The following is a 12,364-nucleotide window of genomic DNA, read 5'->3' as shown; positions in this document are numbered from 1 at the left end:
TATTTTAGGTGTAATGCAGTCTAGGTGATACAAAATACTAAATAATTTCCTGAAACTTTTAAACAGGTTCATAAATGTAATATACTAACTTGTACTAATGCCCACATGTAAGAATATTTAATTCTGGGTTTTGGTTAAGAGCTTGAAAAAATTTGCATGGGCACCTTAAGCTGCACATAATTATTAGGCAGCACGTTGATATTTGAGATCAAAGAGAGATTTTAACCCTATTTTTTCAAATGTGCACATTATGATTTTATATATAATATTTATATTGGATTATAATCAGATTATTATTTGAATATGCTATGTATTTATGTACCCTGTCAACGTGTCACTAAATTGCCACCATATGTGAGCTGTTTACACTTTATGAACCCTGTGTAAAGGCATCTACTTCTGCACTTAATTTTATAATTCAAAAAATAATAAAATGAAGTATCTATTCTTTAAAAAGTTAAATACCTTAGTAAGTAGTATCTAGTAAAGCAGATGCTTTGTAATTTTTTTAAATGTTTGTGTATGTGTTTTTGTCTTAATCGTTGTGTGTTAGTACTGATTTACCTAACAGAATAAGCACCAAACAGAGAAAGAATATAGACCCCACCTGGAACTGTTTTATGTGATTATGCAGTAAAGTAGTCAGAATGGTTGGTTCCTTGAATTAACAAGCCATAGAGATTCAGCAGTAGCAATTTCCTATTGTCTGAAAGCTGCTGGTTCACATCACTGCTCCCATTATCATCTCTAAAATGGCTAGAGCTGTGGAAGAGGAAACGTGTATAGGTACACTAATCCTGGATCTAAGACAGCAATATATGTCTGTTAAGAAAAAAAGCTAAAAAAAAAGTTATTATAATTCATCCAGCACTAGGATTGACTAAAAGCTGTGTCGTTTACCTGCATTTTACATGAATTTGAAGTACATATCAAACACAGGTTAGCAGATTCATATTTGCCACAATAGACAAACAGTGTAGGTGACAGTCATGGGACTTGTTTTGACCTGCTTTGCTTTGGGTTGTATTTTTCATGGCATATTGGAGCTTATAGATATCAATTAAAAATGAGCTGTCAGTGTTCTAGTACATTTATAGAATTGCAAGCCAGCTTCTAGGAAGTAAATGTGGGCAATATGTTATGCGGACCATGCAGTTTATTATATTCATGGATAATGGACACTATATTGACAATAAGTGCAGTATAGCTTTGAGCAGAATTTAAAAACATGATTCAGCAAATTTTGAGTTATTATTAGGTCACCTTTGATAGGCTTTTCTCATTTTACAAGTTTCCTCTTGTTTTTTTTATATATTTATATGAGGTGTTGATTATCCACTAGAAGAAAGGGAAAAGTAGCTACTACAATCACTTGTAGCAGATGCATAGCACGTAACAGCTGTTGAGATAAGATATTACACAAGGAATTTATCACTCTTATCAACACCCTGACTCATAAGGGATAAGTTAGGCTACATGCACACATAAAATCTTTCATGATCGTTTCCAGTGACAAATGAATGAATGAGTGTTGTACTCACAACACCCATTCTGTTCTATGGAGAGAACAGTAGGGAGGATCAGCGAGCAGCACTCCACTGTCCTCTCCTCCCTTGACAATTGATCCTGATCATTGGTATGGATCCATTGTGACAGATCCATGAACGATGTTGGGCAACTGCGGTACACGTCAGATTCTCACTTGTCAATATATAGCCTAACTTAAAGAATAAAGAATGTCAAAATGAATGATTGTGTTCAGCAGGATGTGTTCAATTTAACAACAAAAATTATTTATTTTATTTTTCCTGCACATGATAGGGTATTTAAAGTTTCAATGTATTCAGTAAGTTAAGTATGCAATCATTTTGAGCCGTCAGGGGTAATTTCCCATTTACATTTATACAGTAATTGCAGACTATGTATTAATTTATATATATACAAATTTTGATGAGATTATTTGTATCAACTTCATCTTTTGATATCTTTTCTCAAAGATATCTAAAATTAGTTTATCTTTTCCTTTTATGAGATATAAACCTAAATGTAAATGAGTGTAAATGAATGAATGTAAATCAGGGCATGTGGGTGATGTATAAGGATTAATGTACCTCTTACTGGTAAATAAAGGGGCGTTAGCATTTACTGGGCAAATTATTTCATTGTTAGAGTAATTTATATTTCCCCCTAGGTGTCTAATATGTTTCTAATTGTATCAGTAGCCAACTGAAGAGGGGCTAGTAGTTCCAGTTCCAGTTTTTTTTTCAAACTAAACATATTGATAATTTCTAGATTTCCCCAACACTCCCATTCATTATATTGACAAGGGTGTGGGCATTTCTGAATAATGTTCCATAAATGTGGTAACTGAATGCTAATCTGAAGTGCCCTAGTAAATTGATTTTCATCTGATTCAATGTTTTTAACATACCAGATAGTAAACAAGTTAAGGCTTTCATTTTTTTTTTTTTTAGGTCCCGCAAAATGAAAATTCATTTGGCTAAGTGAACAGCCTATCTAGTCATATTTATTTTATATATATATATATATATATATATATAGTTTTTCAGTAAAATAAAACAATAATTTGATTACTGTATAACTACTTTGTACATATATAAAATAGGTCACAGTGTTTATTAAATAAATGTGTGGATTTCCTTAATGTTAATGTAAAATAGTGTTTACCTTGCATTGCTATGTAACTTTGACAATTGTACCGAATCTTCATGTGTTGTCCAAAGTTGTTACAAAAGAAAGTGGCATCATTTCTCTTCACCAGTCAGTAATACTGGAAGACAAAGAGAGAAAAAGCAAACGACGCAGCAGAGAGGAAATGCATGCAGCTAGTTCACGTGTCAGTAAAGTGTTTTCTACAATTGCTGACCCATTTTTGTGACATGTATAATAGAATGCTATAAATTCACAGGACGATCAATTTCGTTTTTATATTAGCCTGTGTTCGCATGTAAGGGATTTTTTTTCAGTGATTGAATTTTTCTGGGTATTTGAACTGAGCAAGATCTAGGACAAATAAAACTCCATGCTAATTCAGCTCTGCAGCAATCTAAACATCATAACATTCAGTATAACAAACCTTAGCTATATGCTTAATTTACTTTGTTAATACATTTTAGATGCTCATTTAAAGTGTGTATTTTTTGAAGGATATATTTAAAATGTATGTGGAATTGTCAGATTTTTATAAAGATAATAAATAATATTGTTCTGATCACTGACCTTTTTCATCTCAATTTCTGTAGGCGACATTCAGATGATCTATTTGGCCCTCACTGGTACACGGTGACTGGCAGTCAGATTCTTCTATACTGCTTCCTGTGAATAAATTAAATGGTAACAAAAATGTATCTATTAACCTAACCACCACTTAATTCAATAAAGATGATACAGGTTTTCCTATAAGCCTATGAAATGATAGGTTGGGTACATATTTTGAAGGTTAAAATGAATAACCCTCTAAAGGTAAGAGTGTTTAAAATTCTAATGGTTAATAAAGGACAGCAGACTGATGACTAGAATACCTCCTCATATGTAGCTAATCTGAAGATTTGAATCTACAGGAGAAGGAGCAATCTAAAACATATTTTCAAGGTGTATTTCTATTGAATGCCACATCACGTTGGGTAAGCATTGAAGTTTGGTTTGATTTTTGGGGACTTTAAATTTGGCATCGATATTTCAAAGAACAAAATTTATATAAACTATATTCATTTTATTGTAACAACTCATTAAAAAACATCACATTAAAATATATGTAGTTATTGCCTGATACATAGTATATCTGGTACAGTAGAGACTTTGCAGCATAGAAACATTATTTCATATTGTACACGTGCTAAATAGGGTTTGAGATACAACCACAAATTGGTAAGGCAAATGTTCTATGCTGTTAAATTCAAATTTCAATTCAAGAAACGCAAAACTGTACTGCAATAGTATATCCAGATCATACATCTTGTGAAGCGGCAACAACCAAAGTAGGAAAGCTCAATAACACGGTTTACACATCACAGAGGGTGGACAGATACAATAAAAGGAGGATTTTTTTTTGGCCGGGGTGATTTAATACATATTTATGATAAGCAACCACTGGTTGCCCAGGAATGTTTAAGCCCTCAGATACCGTCAAATGAACTTCAGACATGCCTGATCCCTCTAGGATCAGGAGATGGACACCACCCACGTTTACCTTGGGTGTTCTTGTAAGAGATCTTATGTGGACAGATATACAGACACAATCACTGATACTTTAATTTTAAAGTTGAGTGTTCTTCTGGTATGTTATCTCAACCCTGGCTTCATAACCAAGTGAGTCAGTAATTGAAACAAACATAAATGTTATAAGTCAATAAATTCCTAAATATTAAACTCAGAAATCTATGTTTGTACTAAAAGTTTGGTAGTTGTATACTATACCTCATGATGGTGAAACTTGAGCCAACAATATCTCTAGACACATCCAGGAACTAGCTTTGTGTACTATTTCCTTCAGTGCTATATTATTAACAAAAGAAGAAAAGGCAAAATATTACTGTTTAGGTAATTCAGTAAATAAATACAAGGACAGGACATCAAAGCAAAAACAATGTTTAAATACCAATGAAACTGCAGATGTACTATGGCAGCAAATAAATAAATAATGTTTATATTCCACATTTTGTTAAGTTCACAAATGTATGATCTGATTTCCCTTTTATATTAAAAAAATAAAAGGAGATTATGATTACATCAAGAGTTGACTACTGCTATTTGTTCCCACACTAGGAAGCATTATCAGATAACATGCTGTTAAATCTGAGTTAGAAGAGGGCTCTTCTAAGAACTGGCCCATTTCAACTACTCTAATAGCATTTTCTGTTTTATATCATGCCAGGAGGTTGCTTTATCAGATTAAGTGTAGATGCCCGCATTGCTTTATTTAATAGTTCTTTTTTTATATAGTGGTTCCTGACTGCTTCATCACTTTTACGTTTGATTATTTCCTGAGGGGCTTGCAGATGCACACACAAATCTGAAACAGGTATTTAGGAAAATTCAAACAATAATTTGGTGCTTATTACCAAATTACCTGACGCTTCTGTACCTTCCGATGACTTAATATTAAATGGGTTTTCTATGAAACTATATATAAACTAAACAGATTACCTGAAATGTATCATCTTTATGCAGTAAATGGTAGAACATTATATTTTATATCTAGAATTTACAATTACATCTTATATGCTAGGTTTGGGAATATTAAATATGTACAAAGCATTCACTGCCTGTAAAATGATGTATCTGTTATTATTTAACCAACAAAAATCTTAAAATGTAGACCATAAAGTGCTTCTGACTTGATCATATACTAGCATATTGAATGTGAGCATATATAAAATAATAATATGCCGCAGCAACGTTTGCAAGGTTACTTTTTTTTTTAGGCACAAAATAGTTCCAAATGGACCTCCAGACTTCTTGATATTAATACAACTAGGATAGAAAGAAGTGAGTTACACCCCTTTCCCAAAATGTTTAAAATGGTAACATATAACAAACTAGAACTGGTTATTTATAATGTTACACAATTTCAGTTTGTTTGTATGTATATATGTATATAAGTTACGTATCCTCTTCAGTGTGCTCCCCAGCCTCTTTTAGCTGGGCGTACTACCCAGCACTTTTCAGTGATCACCTGGATGTTTTTGGGTGGTTACTGAAGAATTGGGTCACAATATAGAGGCTGCCACCCGCCTACAATTTCTTCCCACCTGGCTTAAACAAAATTCTGGGTTGAACACTGCCTATTAAATAAATGGTAACCGAATATTTTATGTAAAAATATATGCTTGTATATTGATAATAGACGTTGGATGCTACAATGTGTGAATTTCTTCATAGAGCTATTTGCCAAGTATTGTAGGCATACCTAGCAGGATTTCATGGCTTAGTCACCAAACTTCTAATATATTTCGGGGCATCTAAGAATAAGTTAAAGGGGAATGTAGTATCATCTTGAATCTTGGAGTGCAATGCAGGATCAAAGCTTACAGGTAAATATATACAGTATATGTGAACCAAAATATATATAGTATGTGAACTAATTTGACCGCCAACGTTTCTGCAATGGGACCTGATATCAGCCTTATACAACCCCCTGAGAGCTCTGATTGGAAAAGAAGGAGCAGCACAAGAACCAAAGATTTGTAGTTTTTATGTGCCAACAGGGAACATGCTTATAGGGATAAAAGGAAGAGCAACAGAGAGATGAACCCCAGTGCTCTTCTTCCTGTTACTTAAGTGCAGCAGTGAAAAAGCAGAAATTATGCCCCGCTAGACAGAGCTGGGTTATGTTGTAGAGATGTGCAAATCTCAGGACAACATGAGCAGGGATATAAAGCTTTTTTAGTGAATCAGCTCAATATGTATTTCATCTATGTATTTAGCAGATGTCGTGAAGTTCAGGTTAAACGTTAATTTACAGGATGCATGGTACAGGTTGCAATTACCAACCTTTCCCCCCCTAAATAAAACATCAGTGCAAAGTAATAATGTGACTAATGTGACCAGGAGATATATTTCTTCTCCAGAGTTTCCTTTAAGCTGTGGCCATAAGGACAAATATGATTTTTGAAGCCCATAAATGGGGAAGGCATGGGTGCGCACCTAAAAAAGCACTACTATGCAACTACTATTGGATTTACAAAAGGTGAATATTACCCTTAGCATGTGTTCACTTTAAACATTCAGTGATGCTTGAAAGGAACATTTTATTCACCTAAGCTTTATTGAAGATGGCACATTGATAACTATGCAAGCCCAGTAAACTACTTTCAATGGCCAAAATTAATTAGATTTAGCTGTACAGTTTTTTTTTTCACTGTGTTTTTCTTATTGTATATTTGTGGCTATAAGAACTAAAGAAATTTGTGCATACTTTTTTTTTTTATCTTGCCCTTGCAACCTAAATATACTTTGCATTTTTATATTTTAGGAAAAGGTAGACAACTTACTGTTGGGTATTTGACACTAGTACAAACTGACAAGAGTAAGTACATGTGCCAGACTTTAAAAGGTCATTTTGCAACCTCAGCTTGGTTTATAAGTGTTATAACAGTTTTTAGTGACTGTTGCAAATACAACATGCTTTTTGCATTGTAGTTCTTTTTTTTACTTACCTTTTTATTGTGTTCTGAAGGTTTTCACATTCCAAAATATGGGCAGGATGACACATCTTGCATATATACATGTCACTTGCCAATCCTGGCATCTCCACTGTCTTAAAGTAATCTAAAACAACAAAAAAATACATTTTTAATTAAAGCAATATTTATTTTAACATCTTTACGTTACATGTACTGGTTAGCTGTCACAATAACATAAAGATTTCACTGATGCATTTAATTTATGTACAGTTTTAGCAATAAAACCTTTTTATGTTTTTAAAGAGCATGCAGTTAAAATGTACAAGAAATGCAACTAATCCTATTTATAAATTTAATGTTTGCATTTTTTAGTGTCTAAAATCAGAACTGTCTTTGTTCATTGTTAGTTGGAATCCAGATGAGATTAGCACTGCACACTGGTTTTGCTTTGGAGAGATTTGGGGATCAGGGTTACACAGCAGAAATATAGCAAGACAAAAGTCCATCAAGTGATATGTATTAATAAACTCAAGGCAAAAACCCCGGTAAGACCAATGTCTTACCGTTCAAATTGCTGTGGTAACCATGAGGAATTACTTCTAGGGTGACAGTTAATAAAACAGGCACATTTTATTCTGAGATTATGGGTTTAAATAGTACACTTAAGATAGCTGTCTCAATGTTTACATGTTCATAAAGCCTCCTCTACATTGTGCACATTTTTATTAGATTAACTGTACAATACAAATGAAAATTACAGGGGGATTAACTTTCTATAAATATTACTCAACAATCCATAACAGTTCAGAAGCACCAGTTTCCCTCCTTAAAAAAATAAAACTGCACAATGGCATATGATTTTTAGGTTGGAACAAAAAATATGTAAAAAAAAATCAGAACAAATCCAATAGGAAAGTAACTGGGAGAATCGCGGGTGATATATTGGACCTTTTGCTGCTAATGAAAATATCATCCTGATCTCACTACATCTTGACTTACTAAGAATGTCACAGATATTAAGGCTAGACTTTGAAATGTATAAATAGGGAAGTCTCCAACTAAATCCTTCAACATTTTGGGCAGGGGCCATTCTTCCTTCTGTGTCATTGTTTTTATCTGTCTGTCCGTCATTTGTAAGCCCTATTTACAGTGCAGCGCTGAGTAATATGTTGGTACATACATACAGTTGAATAATATTATTAATAATAATAATATTAATATGATCTTGAACATATTTACCTGTTAATCTCAGGTAAATTGATGGACATGTATTAATAAATGAATATTAAATAGTATTTATATTGAGCCAACATATTACGCATCACTGTACATTAAATAGGGCTTGCAAATGACAGACAGATAGAAATAATGAAACAGGAGGGGAGGACCCTGCTTGGAGAAGCTTACAATCTAAGAAATGGGGGAAGTTTAAATTACAAGCATCAGCTGTTTTGAAGTTCTCATTCTTTTAAAATAGTGTCAGTATAGAACCTTACAGCCCTGAAGACCTATCAAAGAAAATGAATCTACTTGCATCCTCCTGATCTGACTACTGTAATGCCTAATAGATGCTATTACAGTAATTTAGAAATCTGAAGCTATACTCTTAACACACATTACCTTCACTGCATTCCAATAAAATATTATTTTTCCCTGCAGTACTTTTCAGAGTCATGTTACTGTTTCTTAAAGAACCAATTCAATGGGTCTGATTTATTAAAGCTCTCCAAGGCTGGAGAGAATACACTTTCACCAGTGAAACTAGGTGATCCAGCAAACCTGGAATGGATTTCTTAAAAGTAATTTGCTATTAAATGTTTTGAAACCTTGACCAGATCCATTCCAAGTTTGCTGTATCACCCAGGTTCACTGATGAAAGTGCATCCTGTCCAGCCTTGGAGAGTTTTAATAAATCAGGCTCAATGCTTTTACCAGTCATATGTAAATAATTTAGGTCCATTTGTGGGGAAGCCAATTGACCTCCATACTTTTTAGGTAAGTAGAAGGAAACCGAAGTGTCTTGAGAAATCCCATGCAAAAATTGAGAAAATACAGAAACTTCATAAATAGTGACCTGGTCCCCACATATGTAAATATTCTACCAAAACAATATAACCCAACACACTTCCTTTTTATTCAGACAAATTTTTATTTTATTGCCTTCGCATCCGCACATTCAAGACTGCAGCATTTACTTCCTATTTTTTTAAAAAAAAGACAAAAGGCAAACACATATTGTTGCCACTTAGGAATTGGAACACAACTATGCTCTCTCCTGATTGTTAACTTTCCAATCTTGCTAGGCTATGAATGTCATATAAATGTACAAATATAGTCTACAAAAGGAGCACCAGGAGGCTTTATTCCAAACAGCACATACAGGAGCAAGTAAATGCCTTAATGCATTTCACGCTGTTGCACTTTGTTGTAAGGCTGATAGAGTCAGACATGGACTGTGGTTATATCTGCTTATGCATCCAATTAGCACATAATTGCTGGTATCAAGGAAAGTAAAAACACATAATTTGTTAACCCATAACCAGAGAACATAAGGACGGTAATAAAAAAGGTAAAAACATTGGGCCTGATGTATTAAAGCTCTCCCTTCTGGAGAGGATGCACTTTCATTAGTGATGCTGAGTGATCCAGCAAACCTGGAATGGATCTGTTTCAGAATTCAAAACATTTGCTAGCAAATGACTTTGAAGAACTCTATTCCAAGTTTGCTAGATCACACAGCGTCACAGATGAAAGTGTATCCTTTCCAGCCCTGGAGAGCTTTATTAAATCGGGCCCCTTATGTCAACATGTGCACAATATCATTACACTTAGCAGGTCATAAAAAATCCTAAAAATTAAGCATTGCAATTGCATTTCATACAAAACAATTCACTATCCAAATTGATTATGAATATACCTCTTTAAAGTAACTGTGTCAAAGTAACTATGGCCAGAATGTAGGAGGAAGTGGCTTATGTAATAATAAAAACATATATCCACAAATATAGTCTATTACCCTAGAAATGAGGACGGATCAGGAGAGTTGCCGTTCCTTCTGAGGCTTGCTTTGTGGAATGCAAAGTGTGCATGAAGAGAGGACAAGGCCACTTTCAACAGTTTCAGAGCAGTGGATCCTTGAGTGGCCAGCTACTTCTATTGACTTTAATGGGGTGTGCTCCATCCACAGTGATGTGAGCTTGAACACAATTGCAGTTATAGCTAAAGAGTTGTAATCCTTTGCAATGCAGTCAACCAAACTCAACCATACAACAAAGCAGTAAAAGCAGCAAACACTGCAGTTGTCTCTAAAAACTGCTCTGATCACAAATATGGGTTCCCTGTAGCTGCTAATACAGTTATGGGCAGCCCATCGGAAAAAGGCCTAAATTTTTTTAGCACATTGGAAGAAGGCCCAAAACTGGGACAAAAATACGGTAAGGATGAGGTTCAGCTTTAAATAACAATATCTTCATTCATTTGCAATGACACTATGATTAGCTAGTTATTACATAGAAATGAAAATGGTGGCAATTTTTTTTTAACTACTTAAATGTTTCCAATCTTTAAATAAATATTGAGGATAGCATTGGAGAGAACTCTTTTATTAGTCATTTTCTGGCACTATATACTCCAGAAATTACGGTTTAGTCTGCTCAGTACAGACAGATATTAACACACATAAATAAATAAGAGCATGCTTTCCAAACAGTTTTCTGAACATGTGGTTTAAAATGCATTACTATAAAGGGCATAAAACATTAAAGAGTACAAACTGCAATACTGCAGGATTCTAAATATTTAAATGACTAAAGAGCAGCTAAGCCTTTACACATGGTAATTAAAACGTTGTGCAAAACTTCAAACAACAATTTCATTCTATGTATATTCTAAGTTTATAATAAATCATAACAATAAACGTTTATTATTTTCTACTAAATGTAGTTGGTTATATGCAAAAAAGAGAAAAATCAATAAATATAGCAAGTATCTGTTAATCTGTGTCCAATGCACTCCCAATGTCCAATGCCACCCTGGATAACCTCACACAAGTCAGGTGCCTCTATTGTATGGGGATCCTGGTGACTGAAGTGAGCACCATGTCACTAATTAGGCCACCATATTTGATGACACTGAAGCTGAAATATTGAAATGTTTATTGGAGTGATAATTCACTTTGCTGAGTGAACGGCCTAAAGTCCCTTAGCAATACATCATGTCATTAGGGATGAGCAAGCAAATTTATTAAATTCGGTCTTGCGGTGAATTGGGCCACTCTCGCTTACCAAACATGTAGGCGGGAATGGCCTTTGTAAATTCGGCCGGCGAGAATTTTTGGGACCTGCAAGACCAATCAGGGGAGCAGAGCTGTCAGCTCTGCTCCCCGGATTGCTCTTGCAGCCCTTTACTATGCATTTATGAATGGAGCCATGAGAATCCTCCTCTCAGTGAAAGATCCCCGGGTACTACAAGTCAGAATGAGGGCAGCAGCTATAATCATCCTATATTGATTTCCAATGGTTTCGCAAAATTTCACAAATGGTTTTTTGAATACTTCAAAGAAACTTTTCATGGGAATGCCAGAGACTTGCTCATCCAGTTTGCTAAAAATAGGAAAATAACATATACCGTAATTATATCTTTCCTATATAATTTCTGAGTTTGTGCACATCATGAAAACTGAAAAATTTTTGTTTGCCACTATATCAAAATATTTTCAAAAGTGCATGTATTATCAATTGGGATGTGCATCCTGACAAGTTAGTTACTTTCATGAAATGCATTGATAATACAATACAGTCTGGCATCATCCAACAATATGGACGTATATGTATGTGGGTGCCATACAGATAATTCTCTTTTAAATCCTATTTTTATGGAACTGTATATAAAAAATGCTTATGATTAGCCAAACCTTTTTTTTTATTATTTCATGGATAAGGTATTCTTTCTTAGATAAGGAATTTCTCTAGTAGAAGTCTAGAATACTCAATTTTGTTACAGATTTTCTCTAACATCCTGTCTTGTGAAACAGTTGTCAGCAGGACAGGATGTTAAGGTAAATCTAAAGGAACCCCAGATAACAGTAGAAATGCTAACAGATGTTTTGACCCTTTCCTACTCTATTCAAAACTAGAAGAAAAAAAAGGTTTAGTGTGATGTACACTTTAAGGAGTATGTAATCATACATGGAAACATAGGATTGTCCTGATATGAACAAG

At 34.1% G+C, this 12,364-nt stretch overlaps 1 long non-coding RNA gene across 3 annotated transcripts in view; it reads right to left on the bottom strand.

Annotated features, from left to right (window-relative positions):
• Positions 1-12,364, bottom strand: part of LOC140333639 (uncharacterized) — a 51,783-nt gene that overhangs the window by 17,707 nt on the left and 21,712 nt on the right. For 2 of the 3 annotated variants that reach the window (XR_011921399.1, XR_011921400.1), the window contains 3 exons: positions 7,179-7,290; positions 4,438-4,515; positions 2,689-3,336 (listed from right to left, as the gene is read on the bottom strand). This is a non-coding gene — a long non-coding RNA (uncharacterized lncRNA). Of the gene's footprint in view, positions 1-607; positions 763-2,688; positions 3,337-4,437; positions 4,516-7,178; positions 7,291-12,364 lie in introns of all 3 variants that reach the window. The other variant, XR_011921401.1, reaches the window with a different exon arrangement.

The sequence above is a fragment of the Pyxicephalus adspersus genome, chromosome 6, assembly GCF_032062135.1.
Source record: "Pyxicephalus adspersus chromosome 6, UCB_Pads_2.0, whole genome shotgun sequence".
Lineage (NCBI taxonomy): Eukaryota > Metazoa > Chordata > Amphibia > Anura > Pyxicephalidae > Pyxicephalus > Pyxicephalus adspersus.
This window is presented reverse-complemented; position numbering and strand designations above follow the sequence as displayed.